This window comes from Propithecus coquereli, unplaced genomic scaffold, assembly GCF_000956105.1.
Source record: "Propithecus coquereli isolate 6110/MARCELLA unplaced genomic scaffold, Pcoq_1.0 Scaffold246, whole genome shotgun sequence".
Classification (NCBI taxonomy): Eukaryota; Metazoa; Chordata; class Mammalia; order Primates; family Indriidae; genus Propithecus; species Propithecus coquereli.
The window spans coordinates 2053319-2066016 of record NW_012148019.1 but is presented as its reverse complement, the minus strand read 5'-3'; the positions used below and the strand labels follow the sequence as shown (position 1 = coordinate 2066016).

Sequence of the window (12698 nt, the reverse complement as noted above, 5' to 3'; positions counted from 1 at the left end):
AAAAAAAAAAAAAAACCAAACTATCTTGTATTTCTTGGATAAGGACTAATGCAAGAGGAAATACCCGCTAATTATCTTGCATAAGGACAATAGATTGAGATTTTAAAGTTTATCGTGGATAACAGACAAAAGCCTTAAATGGATATACAAATCACAACTGGTCTATAACCTTTATAAAGCTATAAACAGATTTCTATAATCACAATCCGAGAATTACTCAACTAGAGTAATTTTGGTTTATTTTTCTTTTACCACCATACCTGTATCAACTGTGTGGGCTGCCCATATATGCAAGATGCCTCATTACCACTTAACTTTTATAACATCATATGATCTTTTTGTTTAAGGGCTGGAGAGCGGCCACAGGTCTCGAACCACTATGCCTCCGCAAAGAGGTTGTTAAAACACTGTTGAAGGAACTGCTGAGCTAAAGCTGGCCCGTATATGATCTTACTTTGAATCAAGGGACAATTTCTGGTAGAAATGTTAGAGGATTTCATGTAGACTATAATTCTCAGTTGACACACAGCAGGGAACTATAAACCCACCTAAGGATCTGGAACCAGCACCATCGATGAGAAGATAATACTTTAGCGAACATAATGCTATATAACTGCAAAGAATACTTTCATATTTTCTATCCTTACCTTTACATAACAAGAAATCTAAGCACTGAGAAGCTTTAAGATTTGCCCAAAGTTGTGCTCACTTCGGCAGCACATATACTAAAACTGGAACGATAAAGAGAAGATTAGCATGGCCCCTGCGCAAGGATGACACGAAAATTCGTGAAGCGTCCATTTTATTTTTAAAAAACAAAAATTAAAATTAAAAAAATAAGATTTGTCCAAAGTCATCCCTTACAGGTAGGCAGTCAACGACTACATATACATGAACAGTAAGACTTCAAGCCCTATGTTTTTTTTAAGTTCGCAAATATTTTATATTTGCTGTAGAGATTATACAGTTTTTCTTAGAGATGGAGTCTTGCTATTGCCCAAGCTGGACTCCAACTCCTGGGCTCAAGCGATCCTCCTGACTCAGCCTCCCCAGCAGATGGGACTACAGGCGTGTACGCCCAGCACATTGAGACAATATTTTTAAAAGAGCTGACGTTACCTCTAAGCAGCAAAACCAGAGCCGGCTATTAAGCAGCCAGAATGCTACAGTACTACATGACCATTTCTCTTTGAGCACATACTTTGTTTTCCTCTTCTAGAAGTTGTAAACATCTACTTAGGTTATCTGTCATCTTAACAAAGCTGTACCTACAACCGTCATGTCATCTGACATTCCTTCAATTATATATATGTATGTATGTATGTGTGTGTATATTTATATTTGAAATGCTATACCTGACGTCATGATGATTAGAAGTGGTGGCAGCAGACCCACCACACGACACAGAAATTATTACTGACCTGCTATCTATTTTGACAAATAGCATCTTCACTCATAGAATGTTCTTTTTTAGCCTGCCCCCTGCACAGATTTCTTTAGGGGAGGCCTTTCTAAATCCAGAAAATCAAGTGGTCTTTCAGGTAGCGTAAGTACACGAGGAAGTGTTTTTAGTGCCAGAGGTTTAAAGAGAGTTGACTGAAAAGCGTCAAGATCTGCTAGTCTTGAAAATGCCACGTCTTCGTTATTTCCTGCTCAACAATCCTCTCGGGAACCTGCGTTATCACACTAGCACTCGGAACTCCTTGTTGAAATCCTGTTCCAGGTCAACATTTGGTGCTGCTACTTTTACCTTTTCCAGGACACTCATTTGCTGACTAATACCTTTGGTGTATTCCATTTCATACTGAATTCGGCTACTTTCCTCCATCTCAGCAGCAGAAGGAAATGCTGCCCTCCTCGCCAAATGTGTTCCAACTACTGCTTGTTATTTGGCACTATCTGCTTTTGATTATTAAACCCTTTAACTTGCTTCAGCGAGCACGTGCTAGATTTAGAGGCACTTTTGTCCTCCCGGGCATACTAAGTCCCCAATGAGGGTGGCTGCCGTATGCCGGCTCCTGGAGTGAGCGTTCTCAGAGGCCACTGGATCCTTATCCTCAGACTTACTCCTGCCCTTCCAATTTTCTTTCTATCCATGAAACAAACTACAAATCAATCTGTACTACCTACCCTCATCTTCTCTAAAAGCAAACAAAACACCACACACACAGCACTATCCTGCTTAATTTCAATTTCTTTGCAAACTCACCTCTGGCTTGAAAGTCCTCTCCCAGTCTTCCTACTCTCAAAGACCAAACTCAGATTTTACTTCTGTGAGACTTTCTTCCATTCTAAAGCATGGGTTTTGGCTTTTTTTTTCTCCCCCTTCTCCCATTGGTCTCCTCTATTTGGTTACTATAACTCAACTCCTTTCTTATAACACAGAACTGTTTTCTGTTTCAGTATCTTACTCACCCCAACCCCAAGCTCGCTACTAACAAACCTGGTACAATGCCTCCTATAGAGATCAAAGGTGCTTAACTGGCACTAGATACACCTGTTGGCTGGAAGGCAGGATGCTAGACTTTAATCTCAGATGCATGTATTGCAGGGAAGGTCATAATTAAGTTACTGCTAAGAGCAATTCTTATTCCAGGAGCCCAAAATTAAGATTTAGCTTTTGAGAATGTTATTAAAAATATCTAGATTCTAGAATGTTCTTTTCAGAAGGTAAAAAAAAAAAAAAAATACAAGCTTTTCCTTCATACTTTTCACCCCTACAGATTCTAGAAACTATACCTTCAACACTGTCATAAAGCTGATTGTATATTCTCCCCAACAGAACAGTGCTAGAATTTGTGGTTACATTCCCACTCCAGGACCTGGCAACACAGAAATAAGAATAGGAAGAATATCTCATTAGAAGCAAGAAGCAAAAGATACAAACACAGGCTGCCTTTTCTTTTAAAATTGTCACGTTATGCTTCATGTCCCACTGATACGAGCTAGGTAAAGTGGCACATGCCTATGGTCTCAGTTACCTGGGAAGCTAAGGTGGGAGAATCACTTGAGCACCGGAGTTCAAGACCAGCCTGGGTAACATAGTGAAACTTCTGTCTCAAAAAAAAAAAAAAGTACCCCTTATGTCTAGGCAAAATTGGACTCAATTTTTAATTCTCCCAAAATGTAAATTTGCCTGAATTATATTCCGGAAAAAATTTATGAACATTTTGTTTGCTTTCTTTAGATTTTTAAATCTTTTCAGGATTTTTTTTGGCATGACTCTAAAAAAAAAAGTTTAAAAGCTGTCAAAGAGTCTCTCTATTGTCTTCCATTACTTTTGACCAATCTTCCGATAATGAACTAAGACATTCAAACTCATTCTTTCTATCTTAAAAGCTATAAAAAATACTTAATATTCTATAACTTTATTAATGCTGATAATTACGTTATTTTTCATTGTACAAAGCATTTTTCAAGTAAGTGGAATTTTTCGCCTATCAAAATGCCATATGTTTTATTTAAAAGGTCCCATCCGCCATGACTGGAAAAAGTTTGGAGAAACAGGAACTCTTGTATTGCTATTAGAGTACGATTATTTCCAGAGGGCAATCTGTCAACACCTACCAAAATCTCATAAATATACATTCTCTTTGACCTAAAAACAATTTCTAGGAATGCATCCATGCAAAAATCATAACCACTTAAACTTTTGCTTATCTGCATTTTCTAAAATAAACATGTATTGCCTTTATCCTAAGGAAAAAACAAGGCACTATCCACTGCAGGGAGTTAGCTACACTCCCAGCAAAAAATCGGGTCCCTTAGGCAGGGGTCGTCGCAAAGGATAAGGAAATAACATAAAATAGAAAATAATAGAGTACAGAAATAAAAGAATACACAGTGATGAAAATACAGTTTTATAGATATAGATTTATGAAAAGGGGGGGACTCGGGAGACCTCACAGCATTCCCGTGAACTGTGAGGCCAAAAGTGAAGTTTCGCATCAGTATGTATGGGTACCGTGATTCGTTGCCAGGGTAACAGGCAATAGGTAGTTCATTTTAGGTTAAAAGTCTTCAAAAATGCTTCTATAGATCCCTTATAATTTATCTACAAGAACAAACGGTTACAAAATCTTTCAAAGACCAACTTCTAAGTTCTAAGATAAAGCTGTCACTTAACAGAAGGGTCAAACAGATATAGTGGCTCCATATTTCTTTATCTAGTTTTTGTGGATGGAGACAGGTAGTCAGGAGTCAAGCAGGAACTGTCCCTTGGGCTAATTGCTTTAGCCACAGGTGGCTGTCTCTCGGGTGGGCACTCTTTGATCAGCTCTCATCCCATGGCTCCAGGCAAACCTGCTTTGTACTTTAAAGCAGGCGAAAACCACAGGTTTGAGACTGCAGCCTCACCTTGGAAAGCAGCTGCCACTGACCTTTGAGATGCCCCCTGAGGCGAGGCAGCTTTTGATATGCAAACTAACAAGTTCACATATTCCTTCAGGGCAAAGCCATGCAAAACTCCTGAAATCATTTCTGTCTCTAATATAGCAAGCAACCTATGGAGCAACAATCCACCTACTCCATAAATCAAAGCTCTATACAGACCAGTTTAACCATTAGACACATATATTAGATGAAAGGGCATGATTGCAGAATAACAATGATATTAACCTTTTGTCATATTTTTGCCCTCAGATTCTCAAAATTTGTTATAAAAGGCATGTTTTCCCATGTTCAGATATTTATGGGAATATCAAAAAGAATACTGAAATTGAATAGCACTAAAGTATATTAACTGAACTTATACTTGTAAAGCACTTAAAATAGTGCCTGGCACATAATAAACCTATGTTAGTGTTTGCTATTATTATTAATTAGTTATGACAATGCAAAATAGTCAAGAATAAGCTGTACTTGTAAATTAGGAGAAAGATAGGGAATTTTCTCAACTTGATAAAGGGCATCTACAAAAAACCCACAGCTAACATCACATTTAAAAGACTGAAATCTTTCTTTCAAAGATCAGAAACAAGACAAGGATGTCCACTCTCACCACTTCTATTCAAGACTGTACTAGAATCCTAGCCAGGACAGTTAGGCAAGAAAATGAAATACAAGGCCGCAAATTGGAAAGGAAGAAGTAAAACTTAAGACTGCAGATAGCATGATCTTATATATGGCAAATACTATAAAACCTACACACACAAAAAAGTACTAGAGCTAATAAATGAATTCATCAAGGCTGCAGGATATATGATCAATACATAAAAATCAATTGTATTTCTATATAGTAGCAAACAGCTGGAAAATGAAATTGAGAAAATAATACCATTTATAATAGCACCAAAAGGAACAAAATAAATGTAACAAAAGAAGTACAAAACTCATTCTGAAAACTATAAAATACTGTTGGAAGAAATTAAAGAACACCTAAATAAAGGAGAAGTCATCCCATTTTCACGGATTGTAAGACCTACTATTGTGAAGATGGTGAGTTAGTTTCTTGTGGCTGTTGTATCAAATTACCACAAACTTGGTGGCTTAAAACAAAAGGAATTTATTCTCTCACAGTTCTGGAGGCTGAGCTAAAGTCAAGGTGTCACAGCAGAGCTGCATTCCCTCTGAGGGCTCTGGGTAGAATCCAATCCTTGTTCTTCCAGATTCTGGGGGCCACCAAGCAGCATTCCTTGGCTTGTGGTCATAGCACTCCCATCCTCAAGGCCAGTATCTAAAGATTTCTCTCCGCCTCATCTTCACATCACTTTCACCTCTGTATGTGAGACCTCCCTCTTATAATGAGGTTCACACAGATATTCAGGATAATCCCATCTACTAAGGTCTGAATGTTTGTATCCCATCAACGGAAAAAAAGACCAAACTCTGTAAAAGAATTTTTTTTTTTTTTTTTTTGAGACAGAGTCTCACTGTGTTGCCCGGGCTAGAGTGCCGTGGCATCAGCCTAGGTCACAGCAACCTCAAACTCCTGGGCTCAAGCGATCCTCCTGCCTCAGCCTCCCAAGTAGCTGGGACTACAGGCATGCGCCACCATGCTCGGCTAATTTTTTCTATATATTTTTAGTTGTCCAATTAATTTCTTTCTAATTTTAGTAGAGACAGGGTCTCGCTCTTGCTCAGACTGGTTTCGAACTCCTGAGCTCAAACAATCCTCCCACCTCGGCCTTCCAGAGAGCTAGGATTACAGGCATGAGCCACCGCACCCCGGCCTGCAAAAGAATTTTAGAGAGATTTACTCTGAGCCAAATTTGAGGACCATGACCCGGAGCCACGTCCAAGAGGTCTTGAGCAGTGGAATTGCAGAGGTTGGGTTACAATTTGGTTTTATACATTTCAGGGAGACAGGGGTTACAGGTAAAGTCATAAATCAATACGTAGGAGGCATACACTGGTTTGGCCCATAAAGGTGGGCCATCTCGAAGCGGGGGCTTAAGGTTACAGGTAGGTTTAAAGATTCTTTGGCTTGTAATTGGTTGAAGACATGACTCTTTGTCTAGAGGCTTGGAATGTTTCAACGTAAGGAGCTCTTTATCAGAGATAAGCCACTGGACATATGTTTGTTGTATAAATTGAGGACCTGCAGGTTTGTCTTGCATACTCTTAGGCCTATTAATGGGTTACAAAGGATGTCCCCAAGAAGGGAGGGGGGCATGATAAGGCATGTCTGACCTCCTTCCTCCTGGCAGGCAATTTAGTTTTAGGATATTCCTTTGGCCATGAGGGGGTCCATTTGGTCAACCGGTGGTGGTGGGGGGGGGTGAGCCTTAAAATTTTATTTTAGTTTACACCCCCTAAAATTCATAGTTTTAATCCTAATCCCCAACATGATGATATTAAAAGTTGGGGACTTTGGGAAATGATTAGGTCATGAGGGAAGAGCAGACTGGACTAAGAAATCAGTACCAAGAAGCAGGGGTGTTGGTATGACAAATACCTAAAAAAGTGGAAGCAGCTTTGGAACTGGGTGATAGGTACAGGCTGGAAGAGTTTTGAAATGCATGCTAGAAAAAGCCTGCACTGCCATGAATAGAGCATTAAGGGCAATTCTGATGAAGGCTCAGAAGAGAAGAGCTGAAGAGAAAGCCTCAATCTTCAAAGAGATATTACCCAAGTGGTTGTGAACAGAATGTTGGTAGAAATATGGATGGTAAATGCCACTCTGATGAGACCTCAGACAAAAATGAAGATCACATTATCGGAAATTGGAGGAAAAGCAATCCTTGTTAAACAGTGCAAAAAAACATGGCTGAATTGTGTTCATGTCTAAGTGTTTTGTTAAAGGTAGAATTTGTGAGCAATAAAATTGGGTATTTGGCTGAAGAAATATCTAAGCAAAATGTTGAAGGAGCAGGATGGCTTCTCTGCAAAGTTTATAGTAAAATGCAAGAAGAAAGAAACAATTTAAAGATGGAATTTATAACACATCTAAGGGAAGCAGAATTTAAAAGGTTTGGAAAATTCTCAGCCTGGCCCTCTTATAAAGAATGAAAAGGCATGTTCTAGAGAGAGCACCAAGAGCATGGCCTGGTGACCCGCTGATAAGGAGACTGGTCAGGATCAGCAGAATTCAAGTGGTATTCATCAGGACAATGGAAGACTAACCCTGAAGGCATTTTGAGATTAGATTATCAGTACATCACAAGCCACAGGTGCCAAGACCCAGAGTATTACGTCAAAAGAGGGGCCTTAGGCACCTGCAGGACCTCAGTGCTTGGGGCCCAGAAGTGCTCCTGGCACTCTGGCACAATGCTCCTGCAGTGAGCCCACATACAGTACAGGCCACACTGGGTTCCGCTCTGGAGGGCAAAGGCAGAGAGAACTGCTGCAAGAGCAGGGCTACTGCAGAGAGTCCGCATGCGGGCCATGCGTAGTGGAGTCACAGGGGCAGGGCCCCTGAAGTGACTCCAGACCGATAAAGCCACCTTCATGCAACTATAGCACAGGAGAGCCCCAGGCAAGTGACTCCAAGCCAGGAGAAATGTCACATGGGTTATGCCCAGCAAAGCCTTGGGAGTGGGGCCACCCAGTGCCTTGAGGGCCCAATCCCCTCTCTAATGTGTCCAGAAGGCAGAACATCAAATTAAAGATTATTCTCAAGCTTTAAGATTTAATGTTGTTTGCCACGTTTTAGACTTACCTGTTATCTCTTTCTTTCTTCCTGTTTCTCCTTTTTGGAATGGGAACATCTACCCTATACTGGTCCCACCACTGTATTTTAGAAGCATATAATTTGTTTGTTTTCACAGGCTCACAGCTGTAGGGGAATTTGGCTCCTTCAGAATGCATCCTACCTTGAGTCTCACTCTTGTCTGATTTAGATGATATTTAGATGAGACTTTGAACTTTAAAGTTGATGCTGGAACAAGTTAGGACTTTTGGGACTACTGAGATGGAATGAATGTATTTTGCATGTGAGAAGGACAGGAATTTTGAGGGGCCAGGTGTGGAATGCTACAGTCTGTTTGTGCCCCTCATGAATGGTACGGATGCCCTTATACAAGCGATCCCAGACAGCCAGTTAGCCCCCTCCACCATGTGAGGATGCATCAAGAAGGTGTCAGCTATAAGGAAGCCAGCCCTCGCCAGACATTGACAGCACCCTGATCTTGGACTTCCCACATCCAGAACTATGAGAAAAAAATTCCTATTATTTATAAGTTATCCAGTCTAAGGTATTTTGTATTCTCAGCCTAAATGAACTAAGATACTATCTCAAGATTCCCGACTTAATTACATCTGCAAAGATCCTCCTTTTTTCCCTCTCTAAAGTAGTATTCCTAGATTCCAGGTTTTCGGACATGTATTATCTTTTGCGGAAGGGGATATTTTTCAACCTATCAAAGATAGCAATCCTCCTAAAATTGATGTGGATATCCACATTTAATACAATGAAGCTGAACCTTTATCTTACGCCATATACAAAAATTAACTCAAAATGGATTAAAGACCTAAAGATAAGATCCAAAAAACTTCTAGAAGAAAATGTAGGGGGAAGATGTTTGACACTGGATTTGGCAATGACTTCTTGGATATAACACCAAATACACCGGCAACAAAAGCAAAAACAGACAAATGGGACTATAAACAAACTATTGTGCAAAGGACGCACTCAACAAAAAAACACAAATAACCCAACTTAAAAATGGTCAGAGAACTTGAATGGACATTTCTCCAAAGATGATAGACAAATGGCCAGCAAGCATATGAAAAGATGCTCACTAATTATTAGAGAAATGCAAACCAAAACCATGAGTTATCACCTCACACATATCAGGACAATTACCATCAAAAAAAAAAAAAAAAAGAACAGAACAAGAGTTGGTGAGGATATGAAAAAACTGGAATGCTTCTGCACTATTAGTGGGATCGTAAAATGGTGCAACTACTATGGAAAACGTAGTATGGCAGTTCCTCACAAAATTAAAAATTAAATTAAATTAAATTAAATTAAAAATATGATCTAACAGCTCCACTTCTGTGTATATATCCAAAAGTGAGAACAGGGTGTTGAAGAGATATGTGAACACCCGGTTCACAGCAGTGTTATTTACAATAGCCAAAAGGTAGAAACAACCCTTGTGGCCACAGACAGATGAAAAGATAAACAAAATTTGATATATACACACAATGGAATACTATTATTCAGCCTTAAAAAGGAAAGAAATTCTGACACATGCTGCAACATGGATGAACTTGAGGACATTATCTAAGTGAAATAAGTCAGTCATAAAAAGATAAATACTGTATAATTCCACTTATGAGATACCTAGAGTAGTCAAATTCATAGAGTCAGAAAGTAGAATGGTGGTTTCCAGGGGCTGGGGGATGAAAAAACTTCTTGAGATAAATGGTGGCAATGGTTACACAGTAATGTACAACCAATGAACTGTACAATTAAAAATGGTTATTAAGACGGTAAATTTTGTTATGTGTATTTTACCATAATTAAAAATAAATTAATCTAAAAAAATCCTTATGACCTTGGATTAGGCAATAATTTCTTAGATATTACATCTAAAGTATAAGCAATCAAAGAAAAAAATAGATAAACTAGATTCATCAAAATTTTAAAACTTTGTACAGCACAGGACACCATGAAGAAAGTGAAAAGATAACCAGGCACAGTGGCTCACACCTGTAATCCTAGCACTCTGGGAGGGCAAAGCAGGAGGATCACTTGAGGTCGGGAGTTGGAGACCAGTCTGAGCAAGAGCAAAACCCCATCTCTACAAAAAATAGAAAAATTAGCTGGGTGTGGTGGCTCGTGCCTTTAGCCCCAGCTTCTAGGGAGGCTGAGGCAGGAGAATCACTTGAGCCAGGAGTTTGAGGTTGCTGTGAGCTACGATGACACCACTGTACTCTAGCCAGGGTGACAAATTATGTACCTGATAAGGGTCTAATATCCAAAATAAAGAAATCTTACAATTTAACAAAAGACCAAATAACCCAATTTAGAAATAGGCAAGGGATATAAATAGACATTTCTCAAAAAAAAAAAAAAAAAGGATAAACAAATAGCCAATAAGCACATGAAAAGATGCTCAACATCATTAGCCATCAGGTAAACACAATTCAAAGCCACAATAAAATGCCACTTCACATACACTAGGATAGCTAACATCAAAAGACAGATAATAAATATTGGTGAGGATATGGAGAAACTGAAACCCTCACATATTGCTGATGGGAATGTAAAATGGAGCAGCTACTTTGGAAAAGTTTGGCAGTTTCTCAACATAGATTTACCATATGACTCACCAACTCCACTCCAAGAGAACTGACAACATTCATTCACACAAAATTTGTACGCAAATGTCCATAGTAGCATTATACATAACAGCCAAAAACTGTAAATAACCCAAACACCAAAATGTCTATCGACTGATTAATAGATAAGCAAAATGTGTTATATCCAAACAATGGAATATTGTTTAGCCAAAAAAAAAGAATGAAGTACTTACACATATTAGAACATGTAACACATTATGCTAAGTGAAAGCAGCCAGTCACAAAGGCCAGACATTCTATGAATCCCTTTATATGAAATGCCCAAAACAGGCAAATCCAAAGTGACAGGAAGTAGATTAGTGGTTGCTAGGAGCTGAGAGAAGGGAGGAATGAGGAGTGACTGTTAATGTGTACTGGGTTTCTTTTTGGGGTGATAAAAATGTTTTGGAATTAAACAGTGGTGATGTGAATGTACTGGCAACCAATGAATTATACACTTTACAATGGTGAATTTTATGCTATGTGAATTATCACTAAAAAAAAAATTAGGAAGAATGGAAGGAAAAAAGGAAGAGGAAGAAGAGAAGCGGGCAGAGGAGAGGGAGGAAAAAAGGAATAATGGGTAAGAAAGAGGAAGAAAAAAAGAAAGGGTACCTAGACTAATCTATTCAAATCATATTTTCACATTTAGTATAAAGACAGAACTAGTAAATGGGGTCTAAATCAGACTCTGATTTTTAGCTTTTGCTGCTAATTTATGCAGGGTCCTCATTTCTATTTCCTTCTCTTAGAAGTGAACCATTACACAGTAAATTACTAGAGATGCAGGGCTGGGTGCAGTGGCTCACACCTGTAATCCTAGCACTCTGGGAGGCCGACGCAGGAGGATCACTTGAGCTCAGGAGTTTGAGGTTGCTGTGAGCTAGGCTGATGCCAGGGTACTCTAGCCTGAGCAACAGAGTGAGACTCTATCTCAAAAAAAAAAAAATCTGCACTAAAACCTGGAGTGATTAAAACTCAAAAAAAAAAAAAATACTAGAGATACAAATCAGAAAGTAAAAGCAGAAACAACAGCTAGGTATGCAAACAGTCATGAAAAGAGGTAGTAAGGAAAAAAAAGATTTAAAAAATTTAAACAGGCATAAGTGACAACAAAAACACAGCAGGGTACGTTTGTAGAGTATGGACTTAAATGTTGCAATCTGGTATTACATATCAGTATTTTAAAATAACACCCTTTGACCCCGCAATTCCTCTTTAGGAATCTGACGAATATGTAAAGATGTTCACCACAATCTGTTTACAGTAGAAAAAACAGAAACAACTTACATATACCAAGAAAAAAGTACACTGCATACGACACACATAAAATACAACTCTGCAGCCACTCATCTAATACTTGACAATAGAATGATGTCTATGATGTATTCTTGAAGCCCAAGTTACTAAACAACGGGTAAAACATCCTATTTATGCTAAATGATACATGTTTCTGGAAGACTTATATTCATTACTCAATGATAGAATTGGGGTCATTTTTACTTTTATCCTTTTCTGCATATTTTGAATTAATCGAACACTTTATGTACATCATACCACAATAAATACTGTCAAGCATGTATTACCTTTAAAATCAAATAATAGCTTTTCAATTTGGGCAAAAATTTGTTATCTTCAGAACTGGTATTATTTCAAATAAATGTCACAAAATATAAGAAAGCTAATGAATCATAATTTCACCTAATAGGCACTGGATAAACTAGAGATACTTCTGTGAAAATGTGAACTAAATACTGTGCAAATTACTATGGCAGTCACAATTCAATAACCCAAAGGTTGGGCGATCACATAATATAATCAAAATGGGACACTTCGGAGAATGAAAGGAAGCATTATAAAGAATTAAACTGCTCTGGGAGGCCGAGGCAGGCGGATTGTTTGAGCTCAGGAGTTCGAGACCAGCCTGAGCAAGAGCGAGACCTCATCTCTACTAAAATTAGAAAGAAATT

At 38.6% G+C, this 12698-nt stretch overlaps 1 protein-coding gene and 1 pseudogene across 1 annotated transcript in view; both read right to left on the bottom strand.

The window, feature by feature from the left end:
• Nucleotides 1-12698, bottom strand: part of SOAT1 (sterol O-acyltransferase 1) — a 69076-nt gene that overhangs the window by 31001 nt on the left and 25377 nt on the right. The window lies entirely within an intron of this gene.
• On the bottom strand, nucleotides 1063-1828 carry LOC105812138 (annotated as a pseudogene).